At 36.0% G+C, this 21,456-nt stretch overlaps 1 pseudogene; it reads left to right on the top strand.

Moving 5' to 3' along the window:
* Positions 1-4,281: 4,281 nt before the first annotated feature.
* LOC149580208 (aldehyde oxidase GLOX pseudogene) lies at positions 4,282-9,459 on the top strand (annotated as a pseudogene).
* The last annotated feature ends 11,997 nt before the right edge of the window (positions 9,460-21,456 follow it).

Genomic DNA, 21,456 nt, shown 5'->3' on the forward strand with positions numbered 1-21,456 from the left:
AGGGGTTCAGATCATTGGCCAATCAAATTTTCCACTATAGGGGCTTATGTTCTGAAGCATCCTCCTTTTAAGTTCCAGTTGATGTGGCTTCGTGACTCCTCTCTTCATGATTTTGTTTTTTGTTGGTGGAAAGATGGTGCCCCTGCATATGGTACTGCAATGTTCTCATTTTCTAAAAGGCTTCAATATGTTAAAAGGCAGCTCAAGATATGGAATAGGGAATGCTTTGGGAATCTTCACTTTATGAAGAGGCTTGCTCAAGAAAATCTTGATGTCATCACAAGGGAGATTAGAGATCGAGGTTTCTCGGAGGATCTTGGCCAGGCTGAATCCCTTGCTTCTAGAGCTCTAGAAGAATGGGAACATCGAGAGGAAATTTTTTGGAAGCAAAAGGCTCGAGTTGATTGGCTCCAGGAAGGTGATCGAAACACTGCCTTTTTCCATAAAATAGTGCAATCTCGCTGGAATCAGAGCACTATCTCTTCTTTGGTTAATTCTCAAGGTATCCAACTGAATTCCTTGCCAGCTTTATTCTAGGAGGCTATTTCATACTTCTCTACCCTCTTCTCTGAGGACTCTCCTCCTGCTGATAATGAAGAAAATATTATTTTGTCCTGTATTCCTGCCCTTATCACTCAGAAAATGAATGATTATCTCATGCGTCCTATCTCTTTGGAAGAGCTGGAGGCGGTGGTCTTTGGCATGCCTAAGGGGAAGGCTCCTGGTCCTGATGGTTTTCCAATTGAATTCTTTCAGGAATTTTGGGACATCATTAATCATGATTTTTTGGAGGTGGTTAAAGAATCCTATGCTAGCAAGCAGATGCTTCGAGCTTTGAACTCTACATTCTTGACTCTTATTCCTAAGAGAGAGGGTGCTAATCAATTGGAGTTTTTTAGACCAATTGCCTTATGTAATGTGGTCTACAAAGTTATTACTAAGCTGATTGCTGAGAGACTGAAAAGGTGGCTTCCCATTATTATCTCAGAAGAACAAGGTGGTTTTGTTGCTGGAAGACAAATTTTGGATGGGGTGGTTATTGCTACTGAGGCTATTCACTCTATGGCTACTTCAAGGGAGAGAGCCATGTTTGTTAAGCTAGATATGGCTAAGGCCTACGATAGAGTTAAATGGAGCTTCCTAAGGAGTATTCTTCTTTCTTTTGGATTTAGCTCTGACTGGGTGAGTTGGATTATGAGTTGCGTTACTTCTGCCTCTTTTTCTATTCTTATTAATGGTCAACCTTCACAACTATTTGGTGCTTCTAGAGGCCTCCGCCAGGGTGACCCTCTCTCCCCATATCTATTCATCATCATGGCTGAAGGCTTGGGCAGATTCATTAAGCATCAAGTGTCCCAGAATTCTATTCAAGGCTGGTGGTGGGGTAATGGCTTACCTTCTCTTTCCCATCTTCAATTTGTTGATGATTCTGCTCTTGCCGGTCTTGCTAGGATCAAGGAAGCTGAAGCCTTTCGACATGCTTTGGACGTTTATTTGGCAGCTTCAGGCCAGAAAGTTAATGAGCACAAATCTTTCATTTACTTTTTTAACACTCTTGATTCTATTCAGCACAGGATTGTTGGTATCCTACGGTTTTAGATAGGTTCACTTCCTTTGACTTATCTTGGCATTCCTATTGCTGTTTCTAGGCAGCCACGTCTCTTCTGGCAAAATTTGATTACCAAGCTTCAGGATAAGGTAAATCATTGGACTCATAGATGGCTTTCTACTGCTGCCCGGGTTACTCTTCTTCAAGCTGTTATCCAAGCTCTTCCTACTTATAGAAGCATGGTTCATGTTGCACCTATTTACTTTCTCAAGGAGTTTGATGCTCTTTCTTGACAATTCCTTTGGAGTGGTAATTTGCGTAGTACTAAATGGAGCTTGGTTAATTGGGCAACTGTTTGTAGGCCTAAAAAGGAGGGTGGTCTTGGTCTTCGTTCTGCTCTATTGAGTAGACAAGCTTTGGCTGCTAAACTTTATTGGCGATGGTGCTCTGGATAGCATCAACTTTGGGCTCGTATTATCACTCATAAATATTTTCATGGTGCTGATCCTTGTTCTGTTTCTGCACTTCCTCTTGAAGGTTGGGGCTCAATGGTTTGGCATACTTTGAAGACAGGTGCGATGTTGGTGAAGAGGGGTCTGTTCTGGATATGTAAAGGAGGGTCTCAGGCTTTGTTTTGGTCTGATGCTTGGGATGGATTCCCTTCCATTTTATCCATATACCCTCATCTTCAACCTCTTTGTGACTTTTTTCTTGCCGTTGGATGGGATAAAGTGGCTCATTACAAGACTCCTTATCAATTGGGACCTGTTGTTGGTTATAGATGGAAGCATTCCTTTGATTGGCCTCCTGGAGGTACAGACATGGATCGTCAGGAGCTTTCTCAAATTCTGGCTTCTAGAGAGTGTTCCTCTTTGCTTGGTCCAGATGTATTGGCTTGGGGCAGTACCTTGTCTGGTAAATATGATGTCTCTGCTGGGTATTAGGAGATAACTAGACAATTATTTGGGGATGCTGAGGTCCCTTGGTGGAAGCAAGTCTGGAATAAAGTTTCTTGGTCCAAGTGCAATTTTTTCATGTGGCTAGTGGCTCACAACCGTTGTCTTACCTGGGATAATCTTTGTAAACGTGGATTTCAGGGCCCCTCTTATTGTGTTTTGTGTGGTAATGGAGAGGAGTCTGTCTCCCATCTGTTCTTCCATTGCTCCTATTCTACTCAGATATGGCACCTTTGGTGGAGCGCTTGGGGTTGCTCTTGTCGGCATGCTTCCTCTTTGCCTGAGTTCTGGGCTCGCTTGGGTAGTGCTCCCTCCAAGTCTTCTTCTCTCCATGCTGCTTGGATTGCTGGCCCATCTTTCATGCTTTGGCATATCTGGTTGGAGAGGAATCGTCGCATATTCCAAGATGTTTGGCTTGGTGTTTTGCATCTTTGGGGGAAAATATCACATTCTCTCCAGGAAACTATTCTTGTGAAGTGTGAGCTTGATGGGGGTATGGATCCGGTTGATCTTGCTATCTGTAATCGCCTCAATTTTCATCTACAGGATGGGGTTGTGGCTCATAGGTTTCCTTCTATGTCCAGGCAGCTTCACCATTAGAGGAAGGGTCGGGTTAACCGGGATGGGCACTGGACTCCTTCTCCCTGTGGAGTTCTGAAAATTAACACTGATGGTTCTTCTCGTGAGAATCCTGGTCCGGTTGGTATTGGCAGAGTGGCTCGTTGTAGTTCTAGGAATGTTAAATTTTTCTTCTCAATTCATAAGGGTGATTATACTAACAATCTCATGGAAGCTCAGGCTATTTTATATGCTGTGGAACAGTGTTGCTTGTGGGGATGGAGTAAGATTATTTGTGAGTCTGATTCCCAGGTGGTGGTGAACATGCTTTCTTCGCAAGAGCTTGAGGATGTTAGTTGGCAGCTGGCCACTGTTGTTAAGCATATTTTTTTCTTCTCTTCTTCTTTTCAGTTCATTAGGTTCAAGTATATTCCGCGAGAATGGAATAGACCTGCTGATTGTTTAGCCAAATGGGCTTCTAGTCATGATCCGGGTTGGAATATTAGGGATAGGAGGCAACTATCCTTTGAGATGGTGCAAGAATTTGATGATCTTGTTGCTCAGGATCGAGCTCCTTGTTGAGCTCTCCTTGTTGTATTCCTTTCTGTCTTAATAAATTTTTACCCCTCTTTTTGCATAAATTTACTTATATTGTCTCAAAAAATTATTTAATAATAAATTGTTATTACTCACTTAAATTAAATTACATAATACCAAAAAAAATTTAAAATTATAAATTTAATTAATAAATTTCAAAATTCAACTATACACAAATTTTGTTTAAATTATATTATTATTTATGAAATATAATAGTAATAATAAATATAAAATAAAATAAAAAATTTACCTTTACCAATTCAATATATAATTTCAACAGTTCAATCTACTTAAAATATTATAACACTAATTTAATAAACAAAAATTTTATACAAAGATAAAAATGTCCTATAGACTAATTTAATCAATAGACTAAAGTTAAAAAAATAAAAGCTAGTAGTATGAAGGACAATGTCAGCAAAACATGTCAGGTGGGTACTAGACTGACATCCGGGCAGAAGAGGAATTGGGGCACGCATTTCTACGGTGCAAATAAGTTGCACCGTAGCCGGTGCCCGCAGCGAATGTCCCGTGAGGAAATTAAATATGTCGCGGAAACTGGTCAGGATTGCTGAACCCTTATAAACCACGTGAACGAAGGAATCACTCTTCACGATGGTCACTTGTACCGTGGGACAATGCACACAAATAATGACGGTGGGACAAGTCAATTACAATGGTCACTTGTACCGTGGGACAAATCAATTACAATATGCATAGAAGCGCGTAAGATGAGGTTTCCACATCATTTCCATGTTTTAAACACGTAGCTCTATCTACTGATTCCGTGTCCTATGTCGTTTGAATCTTCTCCTACATTTCCCACGCTCTTTAATATGAACGCTCTATTTCGTGTGGTCCAGCTTGTATGGGTTGAGTCGTGGAAAGGCAACCGTAGCATTCCTCGGTGGCGGGCCAAAGTGAAAAATAATAATTTAATTCCCTTCAACGAAAAATCTATATAAAGCCGGTCTAATGCAGTTCCCGACATATTCAGGAAGGAAGATAATAGTAGGAGCAAATAGACTGAAGTTTCAAAAGTTTTGGATTTAGATCGCTGCTAGCATTGTATAAGCAGGTCGATAATAATGGAAGGATTCATATCATCAAAGAGGTTATGGACTGAAGCCTTGTTTTTATGCTTTGCAATTTCCTGTCTAAATGTTAGAGCACAGCCACTGCTAGCGGGAAGTTGGGACATTCTGTTGGAGAATGCGGGTGTTTCAGCAATGCACATGACACTTTTACGCACCAATAAAGTGCTCATCTTCGACCAGACCCTGGCGGGCCCCTCGCAGATAAGCAGAACTGACTCAACCTGCGGTATTGGAACACCGCCCGCGGGTGAAGATTGTTGGGCGCACTCCGTCGAATTCGATATTGCGAGCAACAAGGTCAAGCCTCTGCATGTCATCACGGACACGTTTTGTTCTTCGGGCTCCTTTGTCAGCAACGGTACTCTTGTGCAAACTGGCGGATGGAGCAACGGTGACAGGGTGATCCGTTCCTTCACTCCATGTTCGGACTCGTCCTGCGACTGGGTTGAATCTCCCACATTGCTTTCCTCCAGAAGATGGTATTCTTCCAACCAGATCTTGCCCGACGATCGGATCATCGTCGTTGGAGGTCGGAGATCGTTTAGTTATGAATTCGTTCCTAAGAGACCTGGCGAAGGGGCGTTCCAGCTCCCCTTTTTGGTAAAGACAAATAGTGTCGATGAGGAGAACAACTTGTACCCGTTCACACATTTTATTGAAAACTAGAGACAAAGAAGAAACTCCAAAGTAATGAGAGAAAGTCATAGAGAAGAGAAGCCATGGAGAAATCCAAAAATGGGCTCTGCTGAACACAGGCCCAGTCCATTATATTTATAAGCAAATACATCATAAATGTATAATAGACTGTAGGAAGAAGTTAGCTATGAAATTTATAATGAACAGCTGAAATGGACAGCTGAATGGTTGGCTGCACATGGAAAATGAGTGGTCTGTGCTGACCACCGACCACTGAACATTCTGAAAAATGCTGACTTTTTGGGAAATAATTAATTTATTCTAACATCCCCCCACAAATTAATTATCATATTTTTTGTTTCTTAGAAATCCCTCCATAGTCTAGAGACGATGGGTCCTGACCTTAAGCCTTGTTAGGTAACCATTTACAATCAATTATCAAATGCTTTCACTCTTCTTGTTTCTCCCATCATAATCACTCTAGGTTTTGTACGGATTACCCATAACCGATGCAATATCAAAGTGGTTTTAAGTTCACCACAAACTTCTCAAACATCACACAAATGGTTTCAAGATCACCATAAACTTTGTACTCAAATGGTTTACAAACCAAGCACTCATTGGTTCTTATGACCACGAATCATCACTATGGGGAAACTAGCACCACTCTGGGCCTTTTTTTTGGTACCTGCATCAAACTAAATATTGAGTCCATATAAAAAGAAATCCATCTACCGAGATACATGGGTACCCAGCCGCTGTACTCGCCAGTTCTATAGGAATCCTTTTCACATACATGGTTCATCAATATGTCAAACCAAAAACATTTGGAGTGTCGGGCACAACCGATAATGCACCCAATACATTCATATAGCCCATTAAAAATCATCACTAATTCAATTTTAATCACTTGGTTGGGGGATATCAATGCAATCAACTTCTATTACATGACCACTATCAAGAACATCATATCTTTCACAATTAGACAAACAAATTCTCACTTTCAATCTCAACACTTTTATCCAATCAGCGCACACACAGACCTTTGCACCATGACAACAATTCTAGCATGCCATCTCTTTTCATAATGAATGCTAACTCCTACAAATGACTTATAATACTCTACATATATTTCAAATAAAAACACATAATAAAGTACTATTAATAATAACAAAATTAGCTTTCACCTTCAATTTTAGCTTCCTTCTTTTCATGGCTTCTCTCTTTCTCATAGCACTCCCTTGATATTTTCTTGTCACATTAGAAATATCTATGCAATCTTTGGCTCTCCCGCTTGCACAAAGTTGCTCCACATCCCACAAACATATGAATAACAACTTGACATTCCCGCATTAATAGCAATCCAACACTCTTGAGTTGCTTCAAATCAGCAATGCTTCTTTATTTTTGATTATCCACTCCAATTTCACACATTACCAACAATATCATACTTTCAATTTCTCTTCCTTCTAGCAATATTTCTAGCAATATCTTTCTTTAGCACGAGTTATCTTTTAATACAATATGCTGCCTCGTTAACTAGCTACATCACAAATCACATTCTTTAGCCAAATATACCATCAACCATCTTCCGTTCAAATGCAATGTCAATCACCTTTCACAATGACTTGATCAAACACTATCACACATGATAACAATCATTTTTCAGCGAATTTCCTTGAAGTTCCTTTGGCTGCAGCTTCCTAACAGCACTTCCTTGCTCTCTCTACTCACTCAGCAAACTGGCATTCACGAATCTTCAATCCAGGTTTGTAATGGGGGCAGCCTTCTCACATAACAGCTGTCTCCTCCATAATCTAGACTCTTAGATCATTTACCATTAGCTCTGATATCATATTGAAAATTACAACACAAGACAAAAAAGAAACTAAACAAGAGAGAAAGTCATAGAGAGGAGAAGCCATGGAGAAATCCAAAAATGGGCTCTTTTGAACACAGGCCCAGTCCATTATATTTATAAGCAAATAGATCATAAATGTATAATAGACTGTAGGAAGAAGTTAGCTATGAAATTTATAATGGACAGCTGAAATGGACAGCTGAATGGTTGGCTGCACATGGAAAATGAGTGGTTTGTGCTGACCACCGACCACTGAACATTCTGAAAAATGCTGACTGTTTGGGAAATAATTAATTTATTCTAACACATTTGTCTTCTGATGGCAATCTCTTCATCTTTGCCAACAAGGATTCGATCCTCCTCGACTACAAGAATAATAAGGTGCTCAGAACATTCCCCGTAATGCCTGGCGGTGGTGCACGGAACTACCCTTCATCGGGTTCGTCCGTCATGCTGCCCCTCGACTCCGCTAACAATTTCCAAAGGGTGGAGATTCTCATCTGCGGGGGAGTGCCCAACGGAGCCTTCAAAAAAGCCACATTTAACCAAACGTTCGTGGAGGCGCTCAAGAGTTGCGGAAGATTGGAGATCACATCGTCAAATCCAACATGGCAAATGGAGGACATGCCCGGGCCGAGGGTGATGAACGACATGCTCATACTTCCTACTGGCGAAGTTCTCATAATCAATGGCGCCATGGAAGGAACTGCCGGCTGGCAAACTGCGAGAGAGCCTGCTCTGAGCCCTTTTCTCTACAAACCCGCTGAAGCCATGGGGAATCGTTTCCGGGTCCTGGCTGCTACGGCGATTCCTTGAATGTATCACTCTACTGCAAATGTTCTTCCAGATGGGCGGGTTCTGGTGGGCGGGAGTAACTCCAATTTTGGATACCGCTTCTCTGGCGTGCCATTTCCGACAGAGCTTCGACTGGAAGCGTACATTCCTTATTACTTGCATTCCAATTACGATCCCGAAAGGGTAGCCATTACTTCCATTTCTAAGAAAGCGATCAAGTACGGTTCAAAATTCGTCGTCCGCTTCTCTCTTCCCAATTGTCCCAGCACCAATATTCGTTTCCATGTTTACGCCCCTCCCTTCACGACGCACATGTGGTCGATGAATCAGAGAATGCTGTCGTTGGCAGCCACAGCTGTCATCAAAGGCAGCGGCGGGTATTTGGTGGGTTTGACGGCTCCACCTACAGCGGTGGCGGCTCCGTCAGGGTACTACTTGCTCACAGTTGTCAAGGGCAGGTAAGAGCTTGGTGGGTGAGGATCTGACTATTATGGAGTACAAAAGTTCCAACCTTTAGAAGGCATTCGAAACTAACCAAAACACATCATATCTGAATCCCTTGTATATTTTCCCAAAGTCAACTCAAACTTGTCACTCAGGAGAATGAGAAAATGGAGGAAAGGTAGAAAACAAATAGAACCAATGACAAATAAACAGAGATGAGGATCTAAGCAAGGCTAGGTAGAGAAGAGTCTCCACTAGCAATCCACTCAACACTCAACCGCACTCACTACAACACTCAGAAACCACACTCACTACGCTGGCAACCCACTCAACACTCAACGCACTCACTATGCTGAACGTTAAACTATTGGTGGTACATATAAAGGAACCATTTATCAGCAATGGTTATTTGACCAAATCTTTCTGACATGACATCCCAGTGTAAGACCACTAGATAACAAAAGGGCATTTATGTCAGGCTCTATATCCCAACCACCAACCACCTACCAAGGAGAAAAGCTACCAGTGGTGGTTTACATTCACAACGGGGGCTTTCTGCATAGATTTGATCGCTTCCCTGACATACCACAACTATCTAAATCTCTTGGAAAGAGAAGCTAAAGTCATATGCACATCTCTGTGCACCACAGGCGTGTACCAAAGCATCGTCTCCTCATACCCTATGAAGACTAACACTGCTTCAGTGATCTTCAATGGGTTGATACAAAAATCTGATATTTGATTTCTCATTTTGTGGTTTGGGAGGAAACATGATAAATATGCCTCCGCATGAATCGAGGCCTGCGAAGAAGTTTCAAAATTCATTTTACATAACTCTGAGTGGTTTTCCTTTCTGGCAGTCGTGTTAAAAGGCCTAAACAAGACGGTGACATTAATGTTGATGAGATGGGAGGCAATGGATTGTTATGGCTGGACACGACATACTTCACAGATGGTAGTGGATAGTTATGGCTGGACATTGACGTTGATCATAATGCACAAGATTTGATAAGATTTTTTTTGATTTGGTAAGATTTTTCTCATTATGAAAGTAGATGAGCGAAGCCAGAGATGGACAATACAACTTATTTGCACATCTCAATTTGGCAGACATCAGTTAATAACATCAAGTGACAAAAAGAAAGAGCAATAATAAGGTGAAGTATCGTTAAGTAATGAGAAGACTACTAATTAGAGATGGTATACAATGATAGTAATTGGTTACTAAAGATGATTTGCAGGTGTGAGTTGCTGAATTGAATTTTTACATAAATGATATAAAGGATAGTTGCAGACGTCTTGTCAATTCAGAGGAAATTTAGATGAAATCCAATTCTATCTCACTTGATGAGATTAAACAGATTGCACAGCAGATTTTTTGATGAGATTAAATAGATTTTATAGCAGATTTTTTGATGAGATTAAACCATTTTCTAGCACTTGATACCATTTACCGGCAGTCATTTTCTTAGTGTGAGACAATTTTCGATTGCAGGCAATCCCAATGGGAAAGCCTATCGACTAATAAGTGTGTCATATGGTGTGAAGCAACTGAATCAATGATCCAAATAATAGAAGAAGACAATGATCACACAGAAAGAACATGAACCTTTCCTTGAAGGAGGAGGTGGTGGCTTCAGAGAAGCAATATTGTCCTGCCACATGGCCACCTCTAAAGCCTTAAGACATTTCCAACACTTGGAAATTGGATGTCCTTCCTTGCCACAAAACCTACAATGGTCACCTATAAAATTCTTAGTATTTGAGGAAGAGTCACAAGACTTAGAAGGTTTTCCCTTGGGGTAGATTTCCAAGTATCTAATATGTAAGATGGTTTGGAGGAACTCTCACTACTAGCTGAATTTAATATGGGCTTTAGTTTCAGCTTTGGCTTCCCTTTATATGTCAAAGAAACCAATGTCTAATTCTATGATCCTAGTAGAGAGTCCAACTATTTAAGCTTGGCCTTCTCTCTAGTCAAATGATCATTGAATACCTCAAATGTGGGCATGGTAAATCTAGGACCCAAAGCATACATAGTGGAATGGAATGCGGAAGAGAAAATCTAAAAGTTTCCTCAAAGCTTGGACAAAATCAGATCACTCTATCTCAGTCTTGATATTTCCACCGCTATATAACAGTGATATCTTTTGTTTAAGTCTCAATATTGGAAAGTCCTCAATGGAGGGAAAATAATTAGACATAAGTGATGTAAGCTATACCTAAATTTGACATGCTCCAAACTAATTGATGGTACCAAACAAGTTCTTGAGCTTGGCCCACGTGTCTTGAGGAGTATCATAGGTCCATCAAAATGAAACTGTAATCTGTCTGAAATACTCAAAGAAATCAAACCCATGGCCTCATCCATCTTATTCCAATGTTGTAAGGTTTGATAGGTACTTTGAAAAAATAGTTGCATTTTATCTAAACAAGGCCACAGACCCTTTATATAGAGAAATTGTGTAAGGGTTCTTGCACACATGTTATAGTTATGTGGGTTTAGAAGAACTCACAAGAAGGGGTCTCAGCCATTTTTGTAGAAGGTGTTTGTTTTGATATAATTCTAGTTTAGTGATGTAAATTATAGAAATGAGAACAAAAATCAGCCCTCATGATGAAAAAATATGAACCTTAGAAGTTAGAAAGAATGCATATACAAGTAAGGCCAAAATGTAGCTTTAGTTGAGTATCATGTGTACCTTTGAAAAATTCAAATAAAAATAATAGAGAATCTAGAAAGATCTCAAAGAGACATTTCCTGTGCTTCTTCTAGTTCAAAAAGTGGAGCAAAATTGAGCAAGTTATGTCCCTAGAATGCAAAAATGATCATCGTAATTCACTAGTAAAAATAGGTACCATACTAGAAAAGGACTCGAACAAAATCAACATTAATGCTTCCATCTAAGAATTAGCTTTTTTATGATATCTCATTTGCCAAGAAATGTCTCTGTATGCTCAAGTTAGAGCCAAAAAAATAGGTTCCCTGCTATGCCAAAAAAATACCTACAAAAAATAGGGGCTTAAAATTAGCCCCCTCAAGCATCCATATGACCACTTGTTGGGAGGGGCTAACTTGAAGTCCTAGTGGTTGCATATGGGTGGTGGATCCAAGTAGAGGCAAAGTGTGGGCTGGGTGACGGTGGAGCATAGGAAGAGTTACAGTGGAGCACCAGTGGCGAGAGGCTGTTACAGTGCGCTAGTCGTGGGGTGGCGCACCAGCAGTTGCATGACCACACATTTTTAAAAGGGGTCGCTTTTATCAAAAATATGATTTTAATTTTTTATTTTTTTAAAATTGCACCAGAATGCATGTTAGGGGTCGTATGACTCTGTTATGAATTGTTTTCTACCTCCCCTGTCAACTGTGGTCAAAATCAAAGTGTTTAATATGAAAATAGGGGTTTTGACATGCTCTAAATCCAAGTGTGATGTTATTTTGGACTCAAAGTACGCAAAAATTCTGAGAGACCCCTATTTCCACAAATAAATACCCAAAAAAATGTTAGATCTAATCCAACTAACCCTTGTTCCTTCTTTCTTCAATAAACTTGATCAAACTATAGTAGATCCAACTCTGACAGAGATGATTTAAAATGAAATTAAAAATTATGGATTTAAAGAGAATAGATGAATTATGAAAGATTTGATGAGAAAATATCCACAGATCCAGTAGAACATCGACATGAAAGAACCTATCACATAGAAGAGAAAGACAAGAGAAGACAAGGGTTTGGCTCTGAAAATATTGCAAGAATTATATTATCAAACTAAAAGGAGTAAAAATATACAATGGACTAATCCTTATGGAAGGATATTGTAAAATGTAAAAGGAAAAGCCTAGCAGGTAAATGACATTTAATAATTCATATTTAATTATTAAATAGGAATACATGTGCATAAAATGAAATCTTAGGTAGGGACTAAAGGTAATTTAATAATTTAAAAAAAAAAAATCCTTTACTCTAACAAATTATTATCATTCATTATTGGAAGGGAAGATGGACATTGAGTGGGGAAGTTGTGTCTTTATTCCAAATAAGATTAATTAAGTCGATAGGCTTATATGTGGGACCTTTGGTCCTAGTTTTTATAACTGTTTGCTATAGAATTGTCACCTCTTTTCGTGCTTTTATATTTTCCAAACCGTGTCTTATTTTTAGGTTTTTTTCCACAATTGGTCTTTTCCTTTTATTGGCTAGATTCTAATTCTTGAATATATCCTCTATATTTGTAATTTAGTGGCAATTTCTGTTTTATACTTTTAGATTTAATTGATTTTCTTTAGACTTTGTCTATTTTCTAATTTTCTAAGTCAACTCTTTGAAAATTTGGGTTTTCATTCTAGCTAAAAAAGATCACTTGATTGTTGGAATCATCAATGGATAAAATATTTCACGGAGTAAGAAACTTGTTCTCAAAGTTTGAGGTAAATTTTTTAACTTATCTCCATCCATCTTAATATTTTACTCGTGAGTGCTTTAGTTTATCTCTAGCCATAGTTTTGCTAACAATATTTTAGGAAATTCCTGTTAAAACACTTATTTTATTATTATTATTCTTTGATGGGTTTTGTTTTGTAGCTATGTGTGCCATAATTGGTTTTTCTAGTGAATTTACTTTAAAGGATGGCTCCATTTATGTTGGGTCTTCTCTAAAAATTTTATAGGGGTTTCGTCCATATATGATCAATCTAGCTATCTTGCATTCCTTCAGCTTTTCAATTGTAGTTCTTTCAAATGCACCACAATTTCTTTGTAGTTCGATAAGAGATTTCCTACTAATTAAAGTTCTAATTTTTTTATTTTCTGAGTACTTGAAATTGAATGTTCATTACTGAATGTAATTACAAAGCTCTATCCCCCTCTATATGTATATCCATGCCTTTTTTTTGATATTTTGCAAATGCTTGTATGTTCTTATTATTATTATCTTATCCTCAAATTTCATGTCCCATCATTTCAATTTTAGAGGATTTTTTTAATAATCTACAAAAATAATTGTATACATTATCAACCATTGACACTATCAACTAATAAATAATTTTCCAAAAACAACACAACTTATCTTTTAAATGCTTTCAAATTCCAAACTATTTAAAACATTAATTTTCTACTGAGATCTTATAATCAAATTTAAAATAAAATGACATTCTAAATTCAAAGATGTAAACATCATTGATTTCAAAACCAAAATGTACATGAGGTTTTTACAATCTATTACGTTGATAGGAAATTCTTGTTTGATCAAGGTTTTAGATCCACTGCACAAATAAATGAAACCCATTAATCTTATGGAATAGTTAATTTAGAATTTATATGTGAACCACCTAATAATCATCTATGTCCCACCCAAAAAGAATAAATAATTATGTTTTGAATATATAAAGCTTAACCTTTTCTCATAACTTTAGTGACAAGACTATTAGAGTCTAAGCAAGTCAAGGAAATAATTACACTCTGCCCAAATTCGCCAACATCTTTGATTGACTTTTTCTTTGTACTACTTTCCACAAACCTTAAAAATCCTCCAAAATAGAAACATGTAAACATTATATTATTGTTTGTAGATAATTATTATTTAATGTGAAATATTTCTTTAATCTTAAGTTTTCTTTTATGGTGTGAATAAGGGAGAAATTTTGGTATTTGAGAGCTACATCAGAATAAAAAAGATATAATAAAAACTTACTCTTGTCACAAAGGGCTCCCATATTGATTTTACAAACAAATTGTAGTCATTTTTTGAGTTTTAGTTTTCCATGCAATCTTGAAAATGAGTAATTGAAACTTATTTTCACTTTCCATTTGACATATCAGTGTTTTTTACATTCTTTATAACTAATACTTAATTTACAATACAAGTGTACAACATTTTAGATTTTAAGCATAATATATCAAAATCCAAACACATGTCATTCTATCTATTGCAATATCCACTCACAATCTTTTGTATTGAGCAAATTTATTTCGAGTCAATTATTTAAATTGAAAAAATGTATTTTTTCTTTATAGATATCTACATTTCTACAAAATATTTAGTTAACTTAACAAAATTCTAATTTTTTTTACAGATCACAATATATGACATCCAGTCGGCACTAAAAGTTTTGCTACACATCTTGTGTACACTAAAGTAAATTTACACAACTTATTGTAATGTTATAGCCCATCTAATAGCAAGATTATTTGCAATTTTATTTGTCAAGAATATGCTTTCATTTTCAAGAATACTATCTTTTCCTCACAAAATTTACTTTAATTGTTATATTTTTAATCATTACTTACTGTTCATTATTTAATATGTAAACTCGACATCATGCATCATATTTACATTATTATAGTCAACAATTAATAATTAATTGCTAATTTTTCTTTTCTATAGCAACATAATATCTATTGTAATTGGCTAAGCACCCAAGTGCTAGTTTTTAAAATAATTTTAAATATTAAAAATATTTATTGATTTCAAAATTATTGAGACTATATCCATCCATTCGACACTTACTTTTCACCAAGTGAAGCTTAGTTTTTTTGTTAAGTCTTTTCTTCATAAAACTTAAATTTCTAATGACTAAATAGATGCTAGGAAAAATTGTGGTTTATTAACATTTGTTTCGTAATTTCTATTTGTTCATAAACAATATTATTTTCTGCAATGACATATTATAATTAATTTTTTTTTACTATTTATGATTCTATAAAAGACATTATATTCATATAGAAAAATTATATTAAATTGAAACTAAGAAATGAATAAAATAATATTTATATTTAAAACTATTATTTTAATTTATTTAATAACCTATGAACACAACCATATTATTTTCAATATTTTTAAATTTAATATTTATTAAACATAAAACAATCCCTAACAAACTTTTCACATATTAATTTTCAATCAAACATCTTTTAAATATTACATTTTAAACCGAAATAAGTAACTAAAAGCTCACTTTTATTCTTCCATACTAAAAATGGAAAATGTTGTTGCAGCATTTATTGACTATAATTTATCTTGACCATTGACAACAATTTATTTATCTTTGACCATAAAACAAAACATCTTTTATTTGTGGAGCCCAACAGCCATCTAAAGTAGTTATGGTGGGGTGAAACAACAATGTAAGGATCCCTTTAAGGGTCTATTTGGTTCAGGCCCCGTTTGGTTGCTGGAAGATGAGGGCCAAAACCGGGTTATCAGGAGTAAAACCAGGTTTTGCAAAAAAAATTTGGTGTTTGGTTGGTTAAAATCATAACCTGGTTTTCAATTTCATCTTCCAATTTTGGTCAAAAATTGGAAGAAGTTTCTTCCAACAAAAAGGTGGAATTTGAAATTAAAACCAGGTTTTGAATTTTATGACAGTTTTTTTAATAATATTGTGGGGTCCACGGTATATTCATCTTCCGTGTCAACCAAATGGACCATTAGCTTTCCAAACCACAAAACCAAGTTTTCGAAAACCTAGTTATAAGATAACCTGGTTATAGCACAAATTGATCTTCCCCAACCAAACGGGGTCATGGAATTTAAAAAACTCGGATTTCTACAAACTTTGGTTTAGCCAAATCAAGGTTTTGCATATCTTCATTCCAATTTTTGGGATTTCACTGAAACTGTTTGTTTCACTCGGAAGATGGGTGTGAAGTGCGTAAGCTTGGAGTTGAAGGCAAATTTCAAAAAGTAGTCCAATCTATTGTTTTTACACTCCTTAAAAAACAAAACCAGGTTTTGATTTTCAATTCCTGCCTGCTAGTAGGAATTTGGAAAACCTAGTTTTGAGGCAAAATTGAAAGTTGCGTATGCTAATTCCATTTTGCAAATTTTGAAACAGACGCACAAATTTTCAAATCCAGATTTTGAAAAAGCTTGCCGGGAACATTCTTTGTAAATTTGCGCTAAAACTATGGCTGCTACTGCTGGCTAACTTCTTTGTGTCACGACTTTGCAACTTTTGGGAAATCTCTCGCACTTTCTATTTATGTCAAGCTTCGATTCATGCAAGGTTTCTCACCACTCATATATGTAGATATTGGAATCATCACTTAAATTTACAGTAGAGATTTTAAAGAGCCAGTACGGCTTTCCTTTGTCGGACAATTTTTTTTTCTAAAAGTAATTTTATGGAATTGCAAAATATTTGCGACTACTTGAACTTGAAAATCCTTTTTAATGCTTTGCATTTGTATATCTTTTTTAAAATTTTCATTTTGAATGTTGTTATCGTGAAAACTGAACAATCATTTCATATTTTTCCGTCTAGGAAAGATTTATTGTTTGCAATTGAGTCGGTCGCTGGTATTTGATGGAAATTAACTAGCTTCGACAGTCTCTTTAGGTATCCTATCAATCTACAAATAAGAAAAAAGGTTAAAAGGAAGGCATGAAATATTCTCAAGTTATGATAATAAGCTGAGCATTTTAAAGAAAGGTTTATGAACTACAAGAAGTATTTAATGATTTTGTATTTGCAAGCAGCGTATCCAGATTTTACAATGGACTTTGCATTATTAACTTTTTGTTTGACATGAATGAAGAGTTTCATTTTTTCTAGTTTCTGTAACACGTGCTACAGAGTGACTTAATACTGTGTGGATATTCTTCTAAAACATGGAACATCAGTAACAAGTGCTACACAATGGCTTAGTACTTGTCTTATATTAGTTTTTATTTTATTAAATATTTATTATATAAGTGAAATAATATAATTTTGTTTCACAATATCACTAATTAATACAAAATTAATGGAATGGAATGGCACTCAATTAAGAATTGTAATAAATAATTAGACTAAACATTTAAAATCATAGAAAAATAAAATTATTTCTATATACTTTTATAATTAAAAAATATATTTATAATAGTAAAAAACTAAAAGATCAAATTATTTATCATATTATTGCAATGTATAAATTTCTATCTTAAAATTCACATACAATAATTATAGTTTTAAAATAGAAATATAAAGTACAACAAATTTGCTAAAACATGTGGTGTGAAAATTAGGGATAAGAGAAATAAATTCAAATATTTTCTTAAAAATCATTTCCTATGAATTCACAAATACCCATATAAGAGTCTAATTCATTCATCCAATTAGAAGTCAAAAAACTAATATATATATATACACACACACACATTAGATAGTAAAAAAATTGCTATCTATATTTAACAAACATAATATTTATAATTTTTTTTTATAAAAATGAATTTTAATTGATAGAAAAGTAATTCATTTAGTATCTAGTTAAGCTAAGTAATCCAAAAAGTGGCACAATAGTACTAAGCCTCCGACAAGTACTAATAGTGTAAAAATATAAAAAATGTTAAAGACACGAAATTTCTAGAATAAAGACTAGATTAGAAATGACATGATTCAATAGTCAAGTACTAGTTGTCTGAGCACAAGTGTGACAAAAATCTAAAGGATCTCCTGATTTAAGTCTAGCTGCATCAATAGTATCAGGCACCCAATAGGGTAGTCGTAGAATATTAGGGGGAGGAGGGGAAGGTGGATCATCATCAAGATCTTCCTCAAAGGATAAAGAATCCTATAGAGAAGTAGAGGAACTAATAGGTAGTGAGGGAGAAGCTAGTGATAGAGGCTATACTAGAGGATAATGTTCATCAAACTAGATATCTTACCTAAACAAGACCTCTCTAGAATCAGGATCAAATAACCTATATTCCTTCACATCCTCATAGTAGCCAAAATAAATGAGTGGCTATCTCTTCTTCTCCATGGCGCTCCTCTATACATTTGGAATAATCACCCAATCCTCACTACAAAAAATATGGAATGAAGAAACATTGGGATTGACATGAGTCTGAGCCTCCTCAAGAGTCAAATATTGCAATGGCTTGTAAGCCATCTAATTCTAAATATAGTTGGCACAATTGATAGCCTCATCCTAAAAGTAAGGACTCATATCTCAAGACTATATCACATAGTTGGCCATCTCTCATAATATTTTTTTCTATCTCTTAGCAACCCCATTATGCTAATGGGATTGGAAAATTGTGAACTAATGATGTAAACCATGCTTAGTTCAAACATCTTTGAAAGAATTATTGACACATTCCTTTCCATTTTCAATGCATATATGCCTGATAAAAAGACCTGACTACTTCACAAAAATCTTAAAGATTTGAAATGAATCAAAGACAAAAGACTTGTACTTCAAAAAGTACACCTGTGTGCATCTAGAGAAGTCCTCTATGACAGTAAGCACATATTAGGCACTTGAAAAGGATGGAGTAGGGAATGACATAAGATTAATATGTATCAATTCCAATGTTTCCTTAGCACGTGTGGATCTACCTACTGGAAAAGGATCTTTGTGATATTTTCCTTGTGTACAACATTAACAAACATTGTCAGTACAAGAGATCTGAGATCCCTTAGTCACTAGCTCATGTGTACTCATCTATTGTAGATATATGTAGTTGACATAGTTAGAATTCTCATGCCAAATTTTTCTCACTATGATTGGATTTGAAAAAAAGAAATAGTTGTAGATTAAGAGATCTCAAAGCCACCGAACTAATATAAGTGATACCATAGATCAACACTCCCAATAGTACCAACCAAATAAGGATCATGGAGGTATCAAACAACCACATCATATGGTGAGAACAGAACTATCTTACCAGAGATAGAATGGCAAATCCTACAGATAGAAAAGAGGTTGGTAGATCTGGTTGAAACTAAAAGAACATTCCATAGGGAGTTCTACCCTCCAAAGAGATAGTGCCAAAAATTGAAAGTAAAATTTGTGTGGAGTCACTAACTATAATATGTGTATTAACACTCTAAGCAAGTGAGGTAACCAAATCAAGTAAGCGTGTCATATAGTGTGAAGAAACTAAATCAATGATCCAAATAATAGAAGAAGAAAATGATCACATAGAAAGAGCAAGTCCTTTCCCTGAAGGAGGAGGTGGTGGCTTTAGAGAAACAATATTTATCTTGCTACATGGCTATTTCTAAAGCCTTAAGACATTTCCAACACTTGGAAATTGGATGTCCTTCCTTGCCACAAAAACTACAATGGTCACCTATAAAATTCTTAGTATTGGAGGAAGACTCACTAGACTTAGAAGGTTTACCCTTCGGAGTGGATTTCCAAGTATCTAATATGGAAGATGGTTTGGAGGAACTCTTACTGTTGGCTGAATTTAATTTGGGCTTTAGTTTTGGCTTTAGCTTCCCTTTAGATGTCAAAGAAACCAATGTCTAATTCTATGGTCCTAGTAGAGAGTCCAACTATGTAAGCTTGGCCTTCTCTCTAGTCAAATGATCATTGAATCCCTCAAATGTGGGCATGGTAAATCTAGGACCCAAAGCATACATAGTGGAATGGAATGTGGAAAAAAAAATCTAAAAGATCCCTCAAAGCTTGGACAAAATCAAATCACTCTATCTTAGTCTTGTTATTTCCATTGCTCTATAACAATGATCTCTTTTGTTTAAGTCTCAATATAAGAAAGTTCTCAATGGATGTAAAAGAATTAGACATAAGTGATGTAAGCTATACCTAAATTTTAGATGCCTCAAACTCATGATGGTACCAAAAAAGTTCTTGAGCTTGGCCCACATATCTCGAGGAGTATCATAGGTCCATCAAAATGAAATTGTAGGTTATTTGAAATACTCAAAGAAATCAAACCCATGGCCTCATCCATCTTATTCCAATGTTGTAAGGTTTGATAAGTACTTTGAAAAAATAGCTGCATTTTATCTAAACAAGACCATAAACCCTTTAAATAAAGAAATTATGTCAGGGTTCTTGCCCATATATTATAGTTATGTGGGTTTAGAAGAACTCACAAGAAGGGGTCTCAACCACTTTTTTAGAAGGTGTTTTTTTTTATACAATTCTAGTTTAGTGATGTAAATTATAGAAATGAGAATAGAAATCACCCCTCATAATGAAAAGATATGAACCCTAGAAACTAGAAGGAATGCATATACAAGTTGAACCAAAATTTAGCTTTAGTTGAGTATCATGTGTACCTTTAAAAAATTCAAATGAAAATAACAAAGAATTTGGAAAGATCTCAAATAGACATTTCCGGTGCTTCTTCTAGTTCAAAAGGTGGAGAAAAATTGAGCAAGTTATGTCCCTAGAATGCAAAAATGATCATTATAATTCACTAGTAAAAATAGGTACCATATTAGAAAAGGACTCAAACAAAACCTACATTAATGCTTCCATCTAAGAATTAGCTTTCTCATGATATCTCATTTGCCAAAACATGTCTCTATATGCTCAAGTTAGAGCCAAAATATAATAGGTTTCCTGTTATGCCAAAAAAAATACCTAAAAAAATAGGGGATTAAAATTAGCCCCATTGGGCATCCATATGACCACTTGGTGGGAGTGGCTGACATAGTGTCCTAGTGGTTGAATGTGGGTGGTGGATCCAAGCAGAGGCAAAGTGTGGGTTGGGTGGCGATGGAGTACAGGAAGCGTTGCAGTGGAGCACTAGTGGCGGGAGGCCGCGACAGTGCACTGGTCGTGGGGTGGCACACTAGCAATTGCATGACTGCACATTTTTGAAACGTGTCACTTTTTTCAAAAATATGATTTTAATTCTTTTTTTAATAAAAAAATTGCATGGGAATGCATGTTAGGGGTCGTATGACTCTGTTATGAATTGTTTTCCACCTCCCCTGTCAACTATGGCCAAAATCAAAGTATTTAATATGAAAATAAGGGTTTTGACATGCTCTAAATCCAAGTGTGATGTTATTTTGGACTCAAAGTACCCAAAAATTTTGAGAGATCCCTATTTCCACAAAAAAATACCCAGAAAAATGCTAGATCTAATCCAACTAACCCTTGTTCCTACTTTCCTCAATAAACTCAATCAAACTATAGCAGATCCAACTATGACAGAGATGACTTAAAATGAAATAAAAAATTATTTATTTAAAGAGAATAGATGAATTATGAAGGA

Source organism: Cupressus sempervirens, chromosome 1 (genome assembly GCF_028749045.1).
Source record: "Cupressus sempervirens isolate cs-2001-9-10 chromosome 1, ASM2874904v1, whole genome shotgun sequence".
NCBI lineage: Eukaryota > Viridiplantae > Streptophyta > Pinopsida > Cupressales > Cupressaceae > Cupressus > Cupressus sempervirens.